The sequence below is a fragment of the Callospermophilus lateralis genome, chromosome 15 (genome assembly GCF_048772815.1).
Source record: "Callospermophilus lateralis isolate mCalLat2 chromosome 15, mCalLat2.hap1, whole genome shotgun sequence".
NCBI classification, from domain to species: domain Eukaryota; kingdom Metazoa; phylum Chordata; class Mammalia; order Rodentia; family Sciuridae; genus Callospermophilus; species Callospermophilus lateralis.
The window spans coordinates 40,944,160-40,966,868 of NC_135319.1; the positions used below are offsets into that span (position 1 = coordinate 40,944,160).

The window sequence follows — 22,709 nt, forward strand, 5'->3', positions numbered from 1 at the left end:
TCCAAGAACAATAGTAATCATAATACTTATTATGTGCTATGTATGATTCTAAGAGCATTTAATCTTCATAGAACTGCCATGAGATAAATGGATGAATAACTAGGGCTCAGAAAAGTTGCCCAAAGTCACACCTAGAGACAATGCCTAAATTTGAACTCAAATAGTCTAAGTCCAGAGACTATGTTCTTAACCACATCTTATGCCTTATATATTCAAGGTCAAAATAGGAAAAACCCTCACTTAAGGAACTAAAATCTTAGTCCATGGAAATTTTGAATTATCACTGCACAATATGGTTTGGATAAATGTCCCCCAGTGACTCATGTGTTAAAGGCTTAGTGGTGCCTTAGCATGTGGTGCTATTGGGAAGTGATGGGTTAGGTGATTAGAATTATACCCTTGAAGGGGATATTAGGAACTTGGTCCCTTTCTGTCTCTCTTTGCTTCCCAACTGCCATGTACTCTTTTAGTTTAAATCTTTCCTTTCTCCTAAGCTTAGTAAAGAAAGGGTGGCAAGAGGGGTTGGGGTTGTGGCTCACCAATAGACCACTTGCCTGGCATGTGTGAGGCACTGGGTTCAATCCTCAGCACCACACAAACATAAATAAACAAAATAAAGGTATTGTGTCCATCTACAACTAAAATATTTTTTAAAAAAAAAGAAAGAGTGGAAAGAATAGAGAGAGAACAGAAATTAAGAATACAGAGAATTGAGCTGGGTGTGGTAGTGCGTGCCTGTAATCCCAGTAGCTCGGGAGGCTGAGGCAGAAGGATCTCGAGTTCAAAACCAGCCTCACAAAAGCGAAGTGCTAAGCAACTCAGTGAGACCCTATCTCTAAATAAAATACAACAGGGCTGGGGATGTGGCTCAGGGGTTGAGTGCCCCTGAGTTCAATCCTTAGTACCTCTCCCCACCAAAAAAAAAGATGCTCAAGAATACTAAGGGCATGTGGATGATCAATGTATATTATTTGCATATACAAATATGCCATGATGAAATCTATTGTTCTACAACTGAAATGCACTAAAACAACAACAAAAAGAACCAAGGGACCTGGTACAAAAAACATTAGAAAACTGTATTGTCTTGTGTATAAAAAATGAAAAAGATTTTTATATGATTAAATGAAAGGAGTTGGTGACCAAGTGTAAAATTCTAAGTATTTTTATTTGGTTCCAGAACCACACTTTGGCATGCATCAGAACCAGATTGCTGAACTCTATGCCCAGAACTTCTGATTTTGTAGTCTTCAGGTGGGGTCCAAGAATTTACATTTCTAACAAGCTCCCAGGTAACACTGATGCTATACTTGGAGAAACACTAGAGAAAGAGCATGAAATTTCCAACACCATAAAAGTATAAAAATATTTTTCTAAAATATATTAATTTTAATTTGTATGCTCAGCCAAATCATTAGTCAATTAATGTCCTTGTTTGTACTCTATGGTGACAGATTATGCTTAAGGTAGAAGTCACATTAATGATTTCATTTTCAAAAATTACTGCATATTTGCTAAATGCCAGTACATGCTAGATTTGGGGAATAAAATGATAAATAAATCCTATTGCTCTCTCAAATTAATCACAGCCAGTGGGGTGGGCCAACATAAAAATTATAATATATGAGAAAAAAATATAGAGATAAAATGCTCAGGAACACAATGAGAGGACAATAAATCTTCCCAGGAGATGGTCAGAGGGAGCTCCAGAGATGCAGGGTATCAAAGAACAAAATTACAACAATTTATTTAAAGATCTTAATTGACTTTATTTTACGATTCTAGAATTGGATAACATTTCATTCCATAAAATAGAGTAAGCATTCCAGTTGACTGAGTAGAAAATGTTGTTTTGATTCTGGTTATTGTTGTATTTTTAGAGATTGGATTTACAGACAGAAAAGGCCTGAAAAAAGAAAAACAAAGACAAAAAGTGCATGGGTCATTTCAAAGTTACTTTCCTTCTAAGGTAGGAACAGGGAGAAAGAAAAGTACAAAACAACTGATTGGTTAACATCAGAAAACTTCAGGTTACTTTTTGTAAGAATTAAAGGGTATAAGGATTAAAGCAGGGGAAAATTCACTATTGCATAGATTGGCCTGTTTGGAAAATCTGGCTTTCATTCTCCTAATTTCTAGGACCATCAGATAACAACTTTGTGACACTGGCACTACAGTATGGGCGATCCAATTTTATTTTTAATTGGACCTATTGGGAGTCTCGTGCAAGTCCAAAATAATGGCTTTCTTTAACAGGTGATATTCAAGTGGATCCATAAACACACACACACACACACACACACACACACACACACACACACAAATAAGTGCTCATCTGGGCTGGGGATATATCTCAGTTGGTAAAGTGCTTGCTCCCACAACAGGGACCTGAGTTCAATCTCCAGTACCATAAAGAAAAAAAAAACCAAACTGTTCATCAGAAGTGGAAATGGGCATGTTAGGTAGAGTGCATGTACTATTCATAGGACAATCAGTGGGAGACAAAAATAGAGGGGAGAAAGGATATGAAGGAATGGTGATAAAGGTACAAAGACCTGCTGGAGCCAATGTTAATAATTTGCTCTTCATCTTTGCGGGTTCAGAAATCCAAGTTCAGTTCAAGAGCTACTGTGTGTCAGGCTTCAATGCTGTGCTCCTGGGAACAGGACAGAGGCTCATGAAAGAACCACACTGGTCTTCCCTGGGCATCTATGCTGGAATTTATTTCTGAGAACCTCAATTTCTTTCTTTCTCTCTCCCCTCCCCAATAATAAATTTTTACTTTCATATCTGTAAAGAAAAGTCAGCCTTACCCTCCCCCTAAGTTACTAAGAGAGAAAAAGAATTTTAAAGAATTTAACTTTTTTTTTAAATTTGTTTTTTATGTGGTGCTGAGGATTGAAACTAAGTGCCTCACCCATGCTAAGCAAGCACTCTACCACTATACCACTATACCATTGAGGCAGTAAAGTTTAATTCACTTGCTTTCTTTGCCCAAGAAGTGAGTGAGTTGGCACAAATTTGGTCAAAGTAATGGCTATTTCTGAGGCACAGCTGTCAGGCAGAACTCTCTCAATGGATTTTAAAATGATCCAAATAATTTAAATGATTTTTCTTTAGATTCACTCATATTCCATTTGGACACCTATAGTGGTTTTCTATGACCCTTAATAATGTTGAACAAATATGCTTTATTATTCCTGACAGTACAAGCTCATAAATTTATTCATGACTTCTCAAACTTTCTCAATATGTTTTTTTTTTTTTTTTTTTTTTTGCGGGGGTGGGGGTGCTGGGGATTGAACCCAGGACCTTGTACATATGAGGCAGGCATTCTACCAACTGAGCTAAATCCCCAGCCCCTCAAACATTCTCACCTTTTTTATTATTTTATTTATTTATCTTTATGTGGTGCTGAGGATCGAACCCAGTGCTTCACACGTGAGACTAGTGCTCTACCACTGAACCACAATCCTAGCCCCTCTCATCTCTTTATTTAAACTCTGTTTTTATAAGTTGGTTATTAATCACCACTTTATTTTTTTAAATATTTATTTATTTATTTATTTGACACAATACCTTTATTTTGTTTATTTACCTTTATGTGGTGCTGAGAATCCAACTCAGGGCCCCACATGTGCTAGGCAAGCGTTTCACCGCTGAGCCACAACCCCAGCCCTTAATCACCACTTTAGTATATGAATATAACCTCCTTCATAAACAGTAAAATAGTATAAAAAGTTTAAGTTCCTTTTGATAATTCCCTGCCCTACCTTCCCCAGGAGAGTCCATGTGGAGCAATCTATCTCTGAGCTACATGCCCAGCCCTTTTATTTTATTTTTTATTTTGAGACAGGGTAACATTAAGCTGCCTGCGCTAACCTCAATTTAACCATCCTCCTGAGAGCTGAGATCATGGGTATGTCCAATTGCACTGGGCCATGTGGTTTGCTTTTGAAAACACTGTAGATGCTTCCTTCTATTCTAATTTTGGTTTCATTTACCATATAAATGTAGGGAAATCATAAACTCATCTTGTCCAAATAGCTTAGTCATTAAACCTTCCCATGGGTGTACCTGGGAACTCTGACGCTTATTTGTCCTTTTCTAATAGCCTTAGTTTGTTCAAGACGTCCTTTGAGTACAGATAACAGAAAGTTGACTCCTGTTTATTCTGTAGCTGTTAGCATATAAGAATCTACTTGGTTTTCACATTTTTGTTTTTTTGTTTTATGATACTTGAGATTGAACTCAGGGGAGCTTGATCACTAAGCTACATCTCCAGAACTTTTTATTTTTTATTAATTTGAGACAGGGTCTTACTAAGTTGCTGAACCTGTATCCTCCTGCCTCAGCCTCCTAGGTTGCTGAGATTATAGGCTGTACCACCACACCCAGCTTAGTGTTTCCTTCATTAATGAACACCAATTTCCTTCTGTGAAATTGTAAATATTTAATAAAAGAGTATTAGCATTCATAGCATACATAAATACTATCTGCTTTTCTTTCAGTTGGTAAAAACAAAGTAAATATAAAAAGAATTATAAATTTTAAGTAAAATATGTTTTAACTCAAAATTTGGAATAAAATTAATTTTAAAATTAGATTCATTTAGCTACTAATGTGTGTGTGGAAGAAGATATATATAACAACTTAGTATATAAGGAATATAACGATGTGTAATAACATGGAATGTGCCTACCATATATTGTTATATATGTATAACAACTTAGTGTATAACAATATATGGTAGGCACATTCCATGTTATTACACAGAGTTATATTCCTTATTCCTTAAGAGTACACAACTCATTCTTTTTAACATTCACATATTTTTTCATAGTCATTTTTGTATGATTTCAGATATGGCCAATTTGGTGGGGTGGGGGAAGCTCAAAAGAGGAGAATTATAAAAGGCTGATTTTGTACCTCTTGAACCCAAAGCTAGTCCTGAACAAAAATGAAGTAACTGAAATTTGCCATTAGTTTAGTTTTTGTTTGTTTGTTCTTGTGGTGCTAGGGATTGAACAATGACCTTACACATCCTACGCAAGTGCTCTGCCACTGAGCTACTTTCCCATTCCTAGATTCTTTTTTTTTCCCTTTTATTGTAAACTTTTCCCTTCTTAAAACAAAGTTCCTTAAGGTTTATTCCAGGAATGCAATAGTGTTCAATATTAGAATATCCATTAATGTAGTTCATAATGTTAATATATTTAAGGAAAATGTTTATTCATAAAATGTGTGGGCTGGGGTATAGTTGAGAACTTGCCTAGCTAACATGGGGAAGGCTGTGGGTTTGAACTCCAGCACTTGAGGGGCGGGGGAAGCATGACTCTCAATAAGATCAGTGAGCTTTGCGGCATTTTAAGTTGCTCTATCTCATCCTCTCTCCCAGTTTCATGGGTCACCTTGGAAACTATCATCCTGGAATTACCCAACAACCAATTGCAAAAGAAAAGATATGGTTGAAGTTTCTTGAAAGCCCCATTCATAAATAATTATCATTATTTTACCTGAGATCTCCTTGGTAGAGCCCAATAACAACCCTTGTCTTTATTGACCTGATTCAGAGTTCACCTGGTGCAAAAAGCCTTTTTTCCAGGGTTATTTGTCAAAAACAATCAGCAGCAATTCTTTAATAACATCATGTCAGCCTGAGTCAGTGGATAACAACTGGGGCAAACTACAGGCCTAATGAATAGCAGGGGAATGTGATATCCAGAAGGGGTTTTAAAAAGCTTCACACGTGCTGGGGTATGGCTCAGCAGTAGCATACTTGCATGGCATATGAGGCACTGGGTTCAATCCTCAGCACTGCATATAAAATCCATTGACAACTAAAAAAAAATTTTTTTAAAAAGCTCTGAGCGGGGGGGGGGGGGGGGGGGGATGGGGTCAGGAAAAATGGTGGAATGAGATGGACATCATTATCCTAGGTAGGACTGCACATATGGCGTGACGCTACATCTTATACAACCAGAGAAATGAAAAGTTGTGTTTCAATTGTGTACAAAGAACCAAAATGAATTTTTCTATAATTTATACCTAATTAAAAATAACTAATTAATTAATTTTTTTTAAAAAAAAAGCTCTGACATGGCTGCAGATGAGCTCAGTGGTAGAACGCTTGCCTAGCACATATGAGGTCTTGGTCTCTGAAAGAGAGAGGGAGAGAAAATAGAAAAGAAAAAGAAAAGTTCTGACATATTCCTGGGAATTTAGAAGGCAAAACACATGAAAAGGACTCTGAATATATCCTAAAATTATGTACATAAAGACCTGAGATACCCTACACTTTAACATCTGGCTGACCTAAAGACTTGCTACAAGCAGAAAAGGAAAGCTAAGGCAAAGTTGTCACCTCTGACTGAATATTGAAGGTGTGACCCAAAACACACACACTGAGCCCTTCAGCAAACACTGGGAGACATATTGGTTCTTGGAATTTAACAAAATCTCTGTCTAATTATTAGCTAATGCCAAGCTAACAAACTAGAGACTTCAGACACTCAAACTAGAGACATTCACCAAAGAACACAGACTTCAGAGAAAGTCACTAGATAAATGACAATAACAACAAATAATGGAAAAGGGAGAATCTGATATCCAGAGATGCAACATTATGTATATTTTCTAGATTTCAACAATGAATAATGAGACATGCAAAGCAATGAGAAAATAAGACATGTAAAGGGAAAAGAGCAATCAATAGAAATTGTCCCTCTAGGAGCCCAAATGTTGGAATTATTAGACAAAAACATGAAATCTACTATTTTAAATATGTTCCAAGAAACAGAAGGAAATTATATGTCTGAAGAACTAAAAAAAAAGTATGAGAAAAGAAAATTATATGAATCAGGCCTAACCAAGTAAAGAATATCAATAAAAAGAGATATTATTATTATTAAAAGAACCAAATAAAAATTTTAGAAACTGAAAAGTATAGTAACTTAAATGGAAATTAACCAGAAAGGCACAACAGAAGATTTAAGCAGACAAAGAAAAAGCTAGTGAATATGAATATACATCAATTGAGATTATCCAGTCTGAGAAACGAGGAGGAGGGGCGGGGGGAGGAGGAGGAGGAGGAGGAGGAGGAATAGAGCCTGAGATCTGAGGCAACATCAAGTACCCCATAATATGCAAAATGAGAGTCCCAGAAGACTGGAGAGAAAGTGGCAGAGAAAGTACCTGAAGAAATAATGGCCAAAAGCTTCCAAAATTTGATGTAAAAATATTAATCTCCACAGCCAAGAGGCATATCCCAAGTAGCATAAACTCAAAGCAATCTTTACCCTAGACACATCATGATCAAACTGTAAATGACAATGAAAATGACAAAAAAGAGTGACATGAAAACAGCAAGAGAGGGCTGGGTTTGTGGCTCAATGGTAGAGCATTTGCCTCACACATGTGGAGGTACTGGGTTTGATCCTCAGCACCACATAAAAATAAATAAATAAAGATTAAAAAAAAAAGCAAGAGAGAAGTGATTCGTCATGGAAGATTGATCCATAAAAAGATTAAAAGCTGATTTCTCTTAATGCCAGAATAGAGTAAAATGATATATGATGAGAAAGAATACAGACTGAAAAACAAGCAAACAAACAAAAGATTGTCAACCAAGGAATCATATCCAGCAAAACTTTTTGAGGGGAAGAAGCAGGATACCAGGGATTGAACTCAGGGGCACTCAACCACTGATCCACATTCCCCAGCCCTATTTTGTATTTTATTTAGAGATAGGGTCTCACTGAGTTGCTTAGTGCCTCACTTTTGCTGAGGCTAGCTTTGAACTTGTGATGCTCCTGCCTCAGGCTCCAAACTGCAGGGATTACAGGTAAGCGCCACTGTGCCAGGAATCTCAGAAAAACTTTTAAAGCAAAGGATAAATTAAGAGTTTCCTAGGGCCAGATGTGGTGGCGCATGCCTGTAATCCCAGCAATTCTAAAGGCTGACAGGAGATCAGCTGTTCAAAACCAGCCTTAGCAAAAACAAGGTGCTAAGCATCTCAGAGAGAGCCTGTCTTTAAATAAAACACAAAATCGAGTTGGGCATGTGGCTCAGTAGTAGTCAAGTGCCCCTGAGTTCAATCCCTGGTACCAAAAAAGAAAAAAGAAAAGAAAATAAAGAAAGAATGAAAAGGAAGTAGGGGCTAAGGAGGTAGTTCAGTAATAATGTTACCAAACCAAGCCCCTTTGCCAGCTGCATAGTATGCCAATCACTGAGTTCTGCAAAAGAGAAAGAATTCATAAAGCAGCTGAATATGGAAGGGGAGACTCAAGACTCAAACCCACCTCTCTGAAGATGGGGTTTAGGCATATTTATGAGATAAAGAAACAGGCTGATTTAAAGTATAGGTAAAGTTGATTGGAGGTGAAGTAATCAGTTGTCTGCACATTTGTAAGGAAACTTCGTGGCTTTTCACAGGATCACATGTCCAGAAAATGACAGCTTTAACATGATCTGAGGATGAAGCATTTGGCCATCCGACATCAAATGTTCACCTACTAAACACCTGCACAGGCCCAAGTGAAGAGTCAGTGGTTTCAACAAAAGTGGCCTTCAAGTCCTAGAAAAGTAACCTTGGCAATCATTAGCATTATGATCCACATATCAGAGGTGTTTTATCTATAGCAAAGATAATGGAAGATTAACAAAATATTGCTCAGCTGTGTGACCTTCAAAATTAGGGGGGTTTGTTGTTGTTGTTTGTTTGTTTGTTTTTTGGTACTGGAGATTGAACCCAAGGGAACTTTACCACTGAGCCACAACCTTAGCCATTTTTATTTTTTTTTATTTTTGAGATAGGGTCTCACTAAGTTGCTTAGAGCCTCAAACTCGTGATCCTCCTGCCTCAGCCTCCCAAGTCCCTGGGATTACAGGCCTGTGCCACTATGCCTGGCCCAAATTAGTATTTTTTAAGATCAACTAAACACAAATAGCTAAAAGCAAGTGAAGATACAGGGTTCGTTTCAGTATGGTACCTGCTAACATGAACAAGTTCCTGTGTTTGATCTGCAGCACAACCAAAAATGAACAAATTAAAGAAATTGAAAAATAGAACAATTAACCATAAAAACATAAGATATATAGAAGTGAGTTGTATGGCACAAGCCTATAATCCTAGTTATTTGGGAGGCTTAGACAGGAGGATGGTACACTTGAGGTCAGCCTGGGCAACATAGGAATACCCCATCTCAAAAAACAAATCAAAAAGATATATAGAAAAGAAATATTACAAAGGTAGATATAAACCCTGTCATACAAGTGATTAATGGATCAACTCTCCAATTAAAGGGCAGGGGTGGGGCAGGGGGGATTGAACTCAAGGCTTCCTGCAGGCTAAGCAAGCATTCTACCACTAAGCTACAGCCCCAGTGCAGCAGAATAGATTTTTTTTAACTGATCTAACCAGCCAGGTGTGGTGGCACTTACCAGTAAAACCAGTGACTCAGGAGGCTGATGCAGGAGAATGGCAAGTTCAAGGTCAGTCTGGGTAACTTAAATGGGCTGGGGATTTACTGTAAAACAAAACAAAACAAAAAAATAGAAAAAAAAAATAACCAAATTCTTTCTCTAAGAAACTTTAGATTCAAAAGCACAAATAGGTTGAAAACAAAACTTGCAAGGAATAATCAAAGAAAGCCAGGCCCACTCTGCCATCTTCTGCCCAGAAATTCCTGACCCTGTGACTCTCCCTAAGGTTCTCCATAGGCTCTGGAGTTGGATTCTGTATCACTGAGCTATGATTCCAGAGTCCTCTGTGCCGAAGAGTTAAGAAAATGAATACATCCTTGGACATTTCATTTCCAAAACCTTCAAGTTGGAAAAAGAAGCAGAGCCATGGGTGACAAAAGAATTTCCAAACTGAAACCTCCCAGATATTTGGAAAGTAGGTGATCTGATTGAGATCAGCAAGGAAAACCAAGACAAACATTTGTGGCAAGTTGTAACCACCAACAAAAACACCACAACTACCATCAACCGAGGAGGGTTGAATCAGGAAAAACATTTCATTGGACATTAAACCATATTTTAATCTGGCTATAAATAATAGAAACCATACAGAGGGGCTGGGGATATAGCTCAGGTAATAGAGTGCTTGCCTCGCGTGCACAAGGCCCTGGGTTCAATCCCCATCACATTAAAAATAATAATAATAATAAAATAAAATAGAAACGATGCAGAAGTGAGCCTAAGGAGTTTAATGTATGGCAGAATGTGCTTCTTGCTAATAAGCCTGATGAGAACATCAAACTGAAGAGAACCCTAGCAACTGTAATGGGACTGGGAAATCTCTCAGATATCCTCAGCATCAGTCTGCATTAAAAGACTCATACTGGAGCCAGGGATGGTGGTTCACACCTGTGATTCTAACTACTCCAGAGTCTGAGGCAGGAGGATCTCAAATGTAGGCCAACCTGGGCAACTCAGCAAGACCATATCTTAAATAAAATTAAAAAGTGCTGGGGAAGTAACTCTAGTAGAGTGCCTGCCTAGCACGCACAGGCCATAGGTTCAAACCCCAGTGTGTGTGTGTGTTTTCTCATACTGAGGGAGTGGAGGAGCCAGAGTGGCTTTACTAATATCAGACAAAATAGATGCCAATATAAAAGTTGTGAATAGAAACAGAGAAGAACATTTTATAATAATACAGGGATTAACTGAAGATAGGATAATTGTAAACATATATGCACCTGACAAAGCCCCAAAATACATGAAGCAAAACTCATCAAATTGAAGAAATAGACAATTCAACAATGACAGTGGGAGATTTCTAGGCCCACTTTCAATAGCGGATAAAACTACACAGATCAATAAGAAAAAAGAAGACTTCAGTAATACTTTATAGTATTAGACCCTCTAGGCCTAAAAGATATTTGTAGAGACACTTGGGACATAATATACTTTGTGGTAGAATATGTACGTAGCAAGCATCTGGGTTCAATTCCCACCACCAAAAAAAAAAAACAAAAAGAAAGAAAGAAAAGAAGATAACATTTGTAGAATGCTCCACAACAGTAGATAGTATGGTTTGGATGTGAGGTATCCCCCAAAAACTCATGTGTAATGCAAGAAGATTCAGAGGAAAAGTGATTGGGTTGTGAAAGTCTTAATCCAATCAGTGAATTAATCCCCTGATAGGGATTAACTGAGTGGTAACTGAAGTGGTAAGGTGTGGCTGGAAGAGGTGGGAATTGGGGTACGGCTTTGGGAGATATATATATATATATATATATATATATATATATATATATATATATATATATATATCTGGCAAATAGAGACTCCTCCTCCTCCTTCTCTTCTTCTTCTTCTTTTAGTTGTAGATGAACATGATATCTTTATTTATTTATTTTTATGTGGTGCTGAGGATCCAACCCATGCCTCACACATGCAAGGTAGGTGCTCTACCACTGAGCTACAGCCCCAGCCCTTCTCTCTCTGTAGTGGCACCCACTTTCTCCACAGAAAAGTCTTAACTGGGCTTCTCCAGAAATCTTCACCATGGCTGATTTTAGGACTGTCAGTAAAAGAGTCTCTACAAAAGAGTTCAATGTAGATAAACTTCCTATTTTCATGTTGCCCTGTTTTACTTGGCTACTGGCCAGGAAGAAATCAGCACTCCAGGTGTTGGAAACCCCCTTACTAGTTTTTCACAAACATGTATCCAGTATAGTAGTTTGAAGAAATGTGTAAACAAGGCCTCTGGCCTTGAGCTGAGGCTTCACCAATTGTTCTTGGTAACAGCTGGCACAGGGAGGAAAGAAAGGAGAGAAGAGCTCTCCCCTTCTCAGGCACTGTCCTTGAAGGGTTAACGTGCCCAGAACAATGAAAGAAAAAATTGTTTTTATGTGAACTTCTGCAGACAGTGAACTTCTGAGCCCCTTCCCTTCCATGCTGGGTATAAAACTCTTGAAACTCCCTGAACTCAGGGTTCAGGGGATTGATTGATTACAGCAAAAGCTGTGCCCTCAGAACCCGGCTGCAGCCAAATAGTTTTTTAAAACTGTTTCCTGCTGTCTTCAGTGTCTTGCCTCATCTGTCCCCACAACATCTCTGCTTTTTGATGATGTGAACTGCTTCCTTCTGCCACACTCTCCTGCCATGATGTTTAGCCTCACCTTGAACCCTGAGGAACGGAATACAACCAGCCTTCTATGGAGTCAGACATCTGAAACTGTAAGCCCTCTAATAAACCTTTCCTCCTCTCTACAGTTTGTGCTGCTCAGGCCATTTAGTTACAGCAGCAAAAAAAGCTGACCAAAACAGTAGACAACACATTCTTCTCAAGTGCACATGGAACATTCTCCAATAGATCAATATTAGTTCATTAGATGTCACAAATGTAACATAAATGATGAAAGATGTTAACAACAGAGGAAACTGAGTAAAGATGTATATAAGAATTTTCTGCACATTTTTTGAGGACAGTTTTTGGTAAATCAATTACTATTGTGATTTTCTTTTCTTCTTATTTTGGTCCTGGGATTGAACCCTACCCGTTTTTTAAATTTTGAGACAGGGTCTTGCTAAATTGCCCAGGCTGCTCTGGAACTTGTGATTTTCTTGTTTCAGACTTACAAAATTGCTGGGATAAAAAGCATGCATCACCACTATTGTAAAATTTCTAAAATTATTACTATTATTTTTAAAATATTTTTCTTAGTTGTAGATGGACATAATATCTTTATTTTATTTATTTATATGTGGTGCTGAGGATCAAACTCAGTGCCTCACACATGCTAGGCAAGAGCTCTACCACTGAGTCACAGCCACAGCCCCTCTAAAATTATTTTTTTTAATGAGCTAAAGAGACAGACTCAGTGGCACATGCCTGTAATCCCAGCAATTTGGGAGTCTGAGGCAAGAGGATGGCAAGTTCAAGGCCAGCCTCAGCAACTTAGCAAAATCCTAGCTCAAAATAAAAAATAAAAAGGGGTAGACCAGTGTGGTGGCACACATCTGTAATCCCAGCAACTTAGGAGGCTGAGACAGGAGAATCACAGGTTCAAAGCCAGCCTCAGCAACATTGAGGGTCTAAGAAACTCAGTGAGACCCTGTCTCTAAATAAAATACAAAATGGGGCTTAGGAATGTGGCTCAGTGATTGAGTGCCCCTGAATTCAATCCCTAGTACCAAAAAAGAGAGCGAGAGAGAGAGAGAGAGAGAGAGAGAGAGAACCAACAGTTGTTGACAGTGCCATAACAACTACAAGTAACAGCATAGGACTAGGGTTAATATTTTAACTTCTAATCACTACCTTGTATAATAACCTAACAACCCATTTTAGAAATTAAGAAACTGAGGTTCAAAAAAGTTAACTGCTACAGAATCAACTAACTGGGAGCTGGTATGTAAATGCCAGAACTAGGATTGGGATCTAGGCCAGTCTCCTTGATGATGAGGGCAATTCTAAACTTTATTTATTTATTTTTTTGTAAACTTAGAACATTTTTTCCAATTACTCACAATTATTTCTTAAGTTTCTTTGTCCTCAGAATAATAACTTTTCTAGACTAGACTTGGAAATGAATCACTTAAAATGCCTCTGCTACCAGTGTGACCATCACTGTTTGAGACTGACAAGCATAGGTACATACATAATGAAAACTGTATTTTTATATTAAGCTTTAAACTATGGTAGGAGAATCTATTATTGTGCTATATTTTCTAAGTCTTTAATGTGCTTATAACATATTAAAAGCAGTACCAAAATTTGATTTATAGTTTTTAACTATCTTCTGTAGTTGTTTTCCTTGACATTCACAGTAATCCAGGGGATTAGAAAAAATGTTGGATACTTTTAATTATTTTCAAACATTAGAGAAATAATGTGTTAGGTTCTTTCTTCCTTTTGAGTTTCTATTTGTTTACTTAATATCATAATTATTAAAACTGAATGAGGCCTTTTGGTTTCCATAGTCCCACAATGAACACTTAGGTGACTCAGAGAAATACAAAGTCTCAGGAAGAAAAAATGTAATTAATCCTTATCTTGAGACACAATGTTAAATCATGCCAAAGGAGATCAGTGCTTTCCAAAGACAGTAGGTACAGCCAGGCCTAGGGACACATGCCTATGATTCCATAGCAAGTTCGAGGCCAGCCTCTGCAACTTATGGGGGCCCTAAGTAACTTTCCGAGGTCCCATCTCAAAACAAAAAAATTTAAAAAGGGAGATCCAAGATGGCAGAATAGAGAGGGTCGAGTTTCTGGCTGCTCCGGGGCATAAAACTTAGAAAACAGGCAGCTTCTCCACAAAATAAGTGAACATAAAAAAGAGTGAAGAGAGTTTACTGGAAACTAAATCTGGACATTCAAAGCAGATTGGGGACACAGAAGGTTGTATATAATAAAATAAGGAAGAAATCCCCAGTGGCACAGCAAAGGCCACAGGAGGCCAGAAGCTCTAGCCAGAGAGGTCCCTCTGTGAGCATAGTAGAGGATAAGGGAATTACAGGAACCTGCACTTTTGGAAGGCCTGAGTCTGGGTACTGAGTATTTAGAGACCAAGGACATTGCCCAACAAACCTGAAGAACGTCCTGCAGGACATCCGAGTGTGGGAAAAGAAGCCACTATCTCTCCAGGCAGCATATGGAGGACAAATGAAGGAACCATTTGCAGTGGCAGCACTGGGGCCCTCAACTGAGGAAGCCAATTGATTCCTGGAAAACCTGACTTTGGCCCAAAATAAAAGCCCAATAAACACATGCTGCATGACATAGAGTGTACTTAAGTGACAAGAAGAAAATCAAACATGTAGAGATGTTTACACAAGGTACAACTGGTCGAGGAAACCCATCCAGCTCTACCCGTCCCCCTTGAACCCGACTGCTTGCAAGACTGGCTGGGAGAGACCCATCTGGCCAGGAACTCACATCTGGCCAGCAACTCAGAAGGGCCAGGGCAGGAGAAATTGGAGACTGAACCCAAGACCAAGAAATATGGGGTCTGCAGGTGACATAGGGGACTAAGAATGGCTCCACCCACCACACAAGTGGAACCCAGGGAAGCCCTAGGGTAAAGTTCTCCAGCATGGACAGCAAGTACTGGGAGCTGGAGGTGTGCTGATTTTAAAACTCCAGACCGATTAGCATTCAGCAAAGAGCCTGGAGCCAACCTAAGGCTAAACCTTGTCTCTAGGAATTCCACCTGCAGGATCACCTCTCTGACTCCAGCAATCCAGAGGATGGAGTATCACCAGAAGACCCCACCCGAAACTGCTGAGAAGGGAAGCTGAGATTATTCTGAACTCCAATAAAAAAAATTCTTTAAATTTTCATCAAGATTTTTTTTTCACTATTTAATTGTGACCTTAATTGGTATGTGAACATTGTATACAGTTTCCTATTTTTTTTCTCATCTCTAGCATTTTTGAAGCAAATTATTTTACATGGACTAGTGTTTTGTGAACTAGGATATTTGATTAGAATGTTCTAGTTTGTTTTGAGTCTTTTATTTTAAATTCCTTTTATTTAAATTTTTGCTTTATGTATATTTTTTTTCCTGTTTCTCTCTTGATTCTCTTTTCTTCTAACAGCCCATCCCTATCATTCTTTCACTCTTCTTTAATCTTTTACTTCTATCTTCTCCTCCTCCTCCCTCATAATCATCACATCCTATATCATTTCTGTTCTCTCCCTGTCCACCATTTGAAAATGTAAACCCTTTTGCAAATGTGCTATTTTTTATAGGCATAACTGATCATATCATTTCTGTTTATTGTGATAATTAACACTGTGGACATCATAATAGGAACTATTTGGCTTAGTGCTATAAATTGTATGCATTTGGTTGTTGTTATTTTTTGTTTTCCCTTAAACAGTGTGGTACTGGAAAGCTTTAGGGACACTGTAAGTTCATAGGGAAGAAAAATCTGCTGCCTCAGATCCATACTGTTTGATGGGTAGACACATAAACAACATGAAAAAGCAAGGGAACAAATTACCCCAAGCAAACCAAGATACTCCAATAACAGAATAGATACCATAGGGGAAGAAATGCCAGAGAAAGAGTTTAAAATGTACATAGTTAAACTGATCTGCAAAGTAAAGGATGATGTAAGAAATCAAATACAGGTAGTAAAAAATCACCTCAATAAAGAGATAGAGACTCTGGGGAAAAAAAAAACAAACAGAATCCTTGAAGGAAACAATAAACCAAGAGACTAGACTACTTGCAAGACAGCACCTCAGGCAATGAACACAAAATATATAATTTTGAAAATAGAGTTGACCATAGAGAGAAAATGTTAAGAAATTTGAACAGAACTTCCAAGAATTATGGGATAACATGAAAAGACCAAATTTAAGATTTACTGGGATAGATAAGGGCATGGAGATACAAACCAAAGGAATGCACAATCTTTTCAAGGAAATAATATCAGAAAATTTGCCAAAGCTAAAGAATGAAACGGAACCCCTTCTCGGACTATTCCCAAAAGACCTAAAAAAAGCATACTACAGGGATACAGCTACATCAGTGTTCACAGCAGCACAATTCACAATAGCTAGACTGTGGAACCAACCTAGATGCCCTTCAATAGATAAATGGATTAAAAAAATGTGGCATTTATACACAATGGAATATTACTCAGCATTAAAAAATAACAAAATCATGGCATTTGCAGGGAAATGGATGGCATTTGAGCAGATTATGCTAAGTGAAGTTGGCCAATCCCTAAAAAACAAATGCCAAATGTCTTCTTTGATATAAGGAGGGCGACTCAAAACAGAGCAGAGAAGAAGAGCATGAGAAGAACAAGATTACCATTAAACAGGGATGAGAGGTGGGAGGGAATGAGAGAGAAGGGGAATTGCACAGAAGATGAAAGAAGACCCTCATTGTTATACAAAATTTCATATAAGAGGATGTAAGGGGGAAGGGAAAAAAGAGAGAGAAATGAGTTACAGTATATAGGGTAGAGAGAGATGATGGGAGAGGAAGGGAGGGGAGGGGGGATATGAAGGGGATAGGAAGGGCAGCAGAATACAACAGACACTAGTATGGCAGTATGTATAAACGTGGCTGTATAACCAATGTGAACCTGCAATCTGTACATGTGGGAAAAATAAGAATTCATACCCCATTTGAATCAAATGTATGATATATGATATGTCAAGATCATTGTAATGTTTTGAGTAACTAAAAAAAAGAAAGGAAAAAATAAATAAATAAATAAATAAATAAATAAAAGGAATGAAATGGAAAATAAAATCTAAGAAGCTTACAGGACCCTAAATGTGCAAAATTACAACAAACCCATATCAAGGCACATTATAATAAAAATGCCTAGCATATAGAATAAGGATAAAATTTTAAAGTCTGCGAGAGAAAAATATCAGATTACACATAGGGGGAAACCAATTCAGATCTCAGCTGATTTTTCAACCCAGTTCCTCAAAGCTAGGAGGTCCTGGAATAACATATACCAAGTTCTGAAAGAAAATGAACACCAATCAAGAATCCTATATCCAGCAAAATTAAGCTTCAGATTTGAAGATGAAATAAAAACTTTCTATGATAAACAAAAATTAAAAGAATTCACAACCAGAAAGCTTGGACTTCAGAATATTCAACAAAATATTCCACGAAGATGAAATGAAAAAAAAAAAAAGTGAAAACCAGTGAAGGGAGAAACTACACTAAAGGAATAGTCAATCAAAGGAGAAACAATTCAAATTAAAAACTAGAAATAAACCAAAATGACCCAGAATACAAATCATATCTCAATAATAACTTTAAACATTAATAGCCTAAACTCAACAATCAAAAGACAGAGACTGGCAGATTGGATTAAAAAACAAGAGCCAACAATATACTGTTTCCAAGAAACTTGCCTCATAGGCAAAGACATCCACAGACTGAAGGTGAAAGGATGTGAAAAAATGTATCACTCACACAGATTGTGTAAACAAGCAGGGGTTTCTATCCTCTAAAATAGACCAAGTTATGTAAGCTATATGATTGCGATTATACAATTGTAATACTAACTTAATACATTTTTAGCATCTGTAGAGTTGTTTTAATAGCTTCCTTTCCATTGATATTTTTTCTTCATTAGACTTGTTAGATTTTTATCAACTTCTAGCTGTATTATTTCTTTTCTATTTTACATATTTCTGTTCCTACTCTTTTTTCCTTCCTACTACCTAATCTGAAAATAACTTGTTAATTTAGCTTCTTTTTGATACAAATACTTTAAGTTATGACTGTGTATGAGTACTATTCGTTTCAGAAATTGATATTTTAAGCTTTTATTAACACTTAGTTCAAAGCACTTTTTATTTACTTTTCTTGGGCTTTCTTCTTTGTGAGATATTTATAAGTGTGATATTTAATTTTGAAGTGGTTGAGATGTGAGGGTGGAGTTCTATATATCTTAAAGTGATTTCTAATAAATCATGCAGGAAACACAGTCTGCATAAATTTCAAATTTTGAAAATTTCTTGAAAAGTTCATTTTATGATATAGTCTATCCCTATTAATTTTCTACTTGTCATTTTTGTGTATAGTTCTCAATAAATAATAGGTCAAGGTGGCTAAAAATGTTGTTAAGTCTTCTATATTATTACTCCTTTCAGCAAAGTGAGGGGGCTTAAAAATCTCCAAATATAGGGCTGGGGATGTGGCTCAAGTGGTAGTGCGCTCGCCTGACATGCATGCGGCCCAGGTTCAATCCTCAGCACCACATACAAAGAAAGATGTTGTGTCCATCGAAAACTAAAAAAAAAAAAAAAAAAAAAAAAAAAAAAACTCCAAATATGATTGTATTTGTTTTTCTAGTTTTATTAATTTATTCTTCATGTATTTTGGAGTTTTGTTATTAGGCACACATTTAGGATTATTGTACTTTCTTAAAGAAATTACCCTATTACGGTTATGAAATATTCTCCTATATCTCCGAAAATATTTTTTCTTGAAATTTATTTTATATTAATAGCTCTACTTCAGATTTCCCATGCTTATTTTCCCCTTCTTTTGCTTTTAACTTATTGGTGTATTGATATTTAAAGTGTGACATATACAGAGAGCATATAGTTATTGTTTGCTTTTACATATGTTGAACACTTATACCTTTTAATTACAATATTTAGATAATTTATATTAAATTAATTATTGATATTATTGAAAAAAAACAACACTTGACTTGAAGGCAAGTGAGAAACTGGGTAAATGATAGGTTTGATGATGTAATATTTTGGAAAATGGGTTGAATAGTCCTGATGTCAGGATCAGAGAGAAGATCTTTGGAATACTTTTGATGCAATTGTTAATTCTCTCATTTATCATATGGTACACAGCAACAGATTTATTTTATTGTTTGTTAACACTTTTTATTTTGCAAATAAAAATTATACATATATGGGGTCTGGGGATGTGGCTCAAGTGGTAGCGCGCTCGCCTACCATGCGTGCGGCCCGGGTTTGATCCTCAGCACCACGTACAAACAGAGATGTTGTGTCCACCGAGAACTAAAAAATAAAGATTAAAAAAAAATTAAAAAAAAATTATACATATATGCATGTGTGTGTGTGTGTGTGTGTGTGTGTGTGTATTACCATGGCAATCTCTTAGGTATCACATTATGGTTTTAATGTGAAATTCTCTAACAACAAATAATACTAGGTATTTTTTTCATATGCTTATTTGCCATTTGATTATCCTCTTCAGTGAAAACCTGTTTATGTTTTTTATTAATTTTTAATTGCATTATTTGCTGATTGTTGAGTTTTCCAATCTTTGTATATTTTATAAACAAGTATGTATATTGCAAATGTTAAAAACAATAATAATAGGGGCTGGGGTTGTAGCTCAGTGACAGAGTGCTTGCCTGGCATGTGTGAGGCACTGGGTTCGATCCTCAGCACCACCATAAAAATAAACAAAATAAAGGTATACTGTCCATCTACAACTATAAAAAATATTAAAAAAAAAACAATAATAAGGCCTAGGGCCAGGGCTCAGCAGTAGCGCACTTGTCTGGCATGTGTGAGGCACTGGGTTCGATCCTCAGTACCACATATAAATAAATAAAGGTCTATCAACAACTAATTTTTTTTTCCTTAATGATTTCTATTTTATTTTATTTTTTTAATTAATTTTTATTGTAGGTTGTTCAAAACATTACATAGTTCTTGATATATCATATTTCACACTTTGATTCAAGTGGGATATGAGCTCCCATTTTTACCCCATATACAGACTGCAGAATCACATCAGTTGCACAACCGTTGATTTACATATTGCCATTTTGGTGTCTGTTGTATTCTGCTGCCTTTCCTATCCTCTACTATACCCCCTCCCCCATCCCCTCCCCTCTTCTCTCTCTACCCCCTCTACTGTAATTCATTTCTCCCCCTTATATTTTTCCTCCTTTCCCCTCACTTCCTCTTGTATGTAATTTTGTATACCCCTGAGGGTCTCCTTCCATTAACATGCAATTTCCCTTCTCTCTCCCTTTCCCTCCCACCTCTCATCCCCGTTTAATGTTAATCTTCTTCTCATGCACTTCGTCCCTACTCTGTTCTTAGTTAAAGGGGGAGGAAAAAAAAAGGCTGGGGATGTGGCTCAGTGGTAAAGTGCCCCTGGATTCAATCCCCAGTGCAAAAAAATTAAAAAATAAAGATATTAGATGTATGTGATATAAATCAAAGAATAAATGGTTCACAAAGGCTTGGGACTTAGTAAATCAGATTTAATGTATAAAAGGTATTGAATAAATATCTTTGAAGGGTGCAGTGGCACTCACCTATAATCCCAGTTATGGGGAGTCTGAAGCACGAGGATTGCAAGTTTGAGGCCACCCTCAGCAACTAAGCAAGACCCTGTCTCAAAAAAAAAAAAAAAAAAAAAAAAACGAGCTGGGAATGTGGCTCAGTGAGAGCCCCAGTTTCAACCCCTAGTACAAAACAAAACAAAACAAAACAAAAACAGCAGTGAATACCTTAATTACACATCGTCCTAATAAGTTTCTGTGGGTTTTATGTGATTTTGGATAATTTGTTTTTCATGTAGGCGAAATTATCATAATTGTTTTTATGATACTTTGCAATGCCACTAGTAGTATATGGAAAATTTTTAAAAATATTTTTTTTAGTTGTAGATGGACACAATACCTTTGATTTATTTATTTATTTATTTTATGTAGTGCTGAGGATGGAACCCAGTGCCTCACACGGACGACGCAAGCACTCTACCACGGAGCCACAATTCCAACTCCGTATACGGACAATTATTGTAAACCAGTTTTTTAACTAATGAGACTTCCCCCCAGAAGAGTGCCATCTCTTTCAATTTCTCTTTCTTTTTCACTTGGGTTCTGCAAGGAATTTTCCTCTCTGCTTCATCCTTATGGTGTAACACATGATTACGTGTTCCTTGCCTTGTTTTCCTCTGGGAAGTGTGGGTACTTCTATTTCCTTCTCCTTTTTCATCTTTTCTTTCATTATGGCCTCTTCAGAGTCCCTCTGATCTCTATGTTAATAGGAAAGCACCAAAAGACTGAAAGGAAGACAAAGAAGAAAAAAAATCCTCTAAGCAGCTGGGAGCCCTTAGGTCTAACCATCTCTATGGAAACAGTTCCTCAGAGATCGATCTAGAAACAATTCTATAGGGATCAGAGAGAAGCAGTAAGCCAGTCTCCCCAAGCCTTATTTATAGGATTCGACTTGCAAATGGAACTAGTTGATAGACATTTATTTTTCTTTGAGAAAAACAGTAAAACAAGAAGCCAAATAAGATTTACATTTATCCCTATTTAAGGTATTTTTAGCTAAAAACTTCCTACTTGCTATAATAATAATAAAAAAATACAAAAAAGAATATATGAACCAACTCCAAGCCCTTCCTAATCTTAATGCTGGCAGAGTGCCCAATACAAAGAAAATATGGCCAAAATACCCCAAAGGGGAAACATTACCATTTGGTGGTGAAAAGTCATTCATGTCATTAGAATAATTTTAGGACTGTCACCCATGACCACACAAGGTATGTGGAAAGAATGCCAAATTCAATCAGGCAGAATTCAGGCAAGGAGTGAAAGGGTTTACAGAATTCCACCTACCAAGTCAGGTTGAAAGATGGAAAGAATAAAGTAGCAATGTAACTTGAACCCAAGGGAAGAACTCCATCTTTAGTGTGGGAGCTAGACAGCAATTATTTTTTAAAAGGGAGAACATACTCCAGACCTGGTCTTCAATCTCTAGTTCATTTAAAAAAAAAAAAAAAAAAAAAAAAAACACCAGGTGGGGGATCCCAGTACAGAAAAAATAAAAATAAAAAAGAAGGGTACTGCAAAGTGTCAGTGATAACCAGGACAACCAAGTTTTAGGCCTGTTCAAAAGTCTCCAACAGATAACCTTGGAACTACTTCAGGTTTCCTGAGATGGTGAAGCCATTGTTTCTTAGGAAAAGTAACTTCAATATGCCTAAAATTAGGTCTGTTCCATTAATGCACAGATGAGTTATTTGTAACCACCAATAATTTCATTAGACCCTGGCCCTCGGAGTAAAAACTTTTTGGTTCCAATCTTAGCTTGGTCATTCAGCAGTTTTCACTTCTCTCGAACTAAGCACCTCATTGGTAGAATGACAATAATAATTTTCAGGGCTATAAAGACGATGAATTGCATATTACAACATCCTCGTTTTGTTTTTTTAATCTTTTTAAAGAATGATAACACTATCCCTTCCCCTC

General features: G+C 37.0%; 1 protein-coding gene across 13 annotated transcripts in view; it reads right to left on the minus strand.

Annotated features, from left to right (window-relative positions):
• Pbld (phenazine biosynthesis like protein domain containing) overlaps positions 1 to 22,709 on the minus strand; it is a 63,243-nt gene that overhangs the window by 30,482 nt on the left and 10,052 nt on the right. For 5 of the 13 annotated variants that reach the window (XM_076834942.1, XM_076834937.1, XM_076834941.1 and 2 more), the window contains exons 1-2: positions 18,664 to 18,733; positions 9,442 to 9,527 (exon numbers count right to left, since the gene is read on the minus strand). The exons of 4 other annotated variants lie outside the window; for them this stretch is intronic. The gene's annotated coding sequence lies outside the window, so the exon portion shown is untranslated. Of the gene's footprint in view, positions 1 to 9,441; positions 9,528 to 18,663; positions 18,734 to 19,419; positions 19,486 to 20,762; positions 20,839 to 21,395; positions 21,515 to 22,709 lie in introns of those variants that run through there. 4 more of the 13 variants (XM_076834936.1, XM_076834935.1, XM_076834938.1 and 1 more) reach the window with 4 other exon arrangements.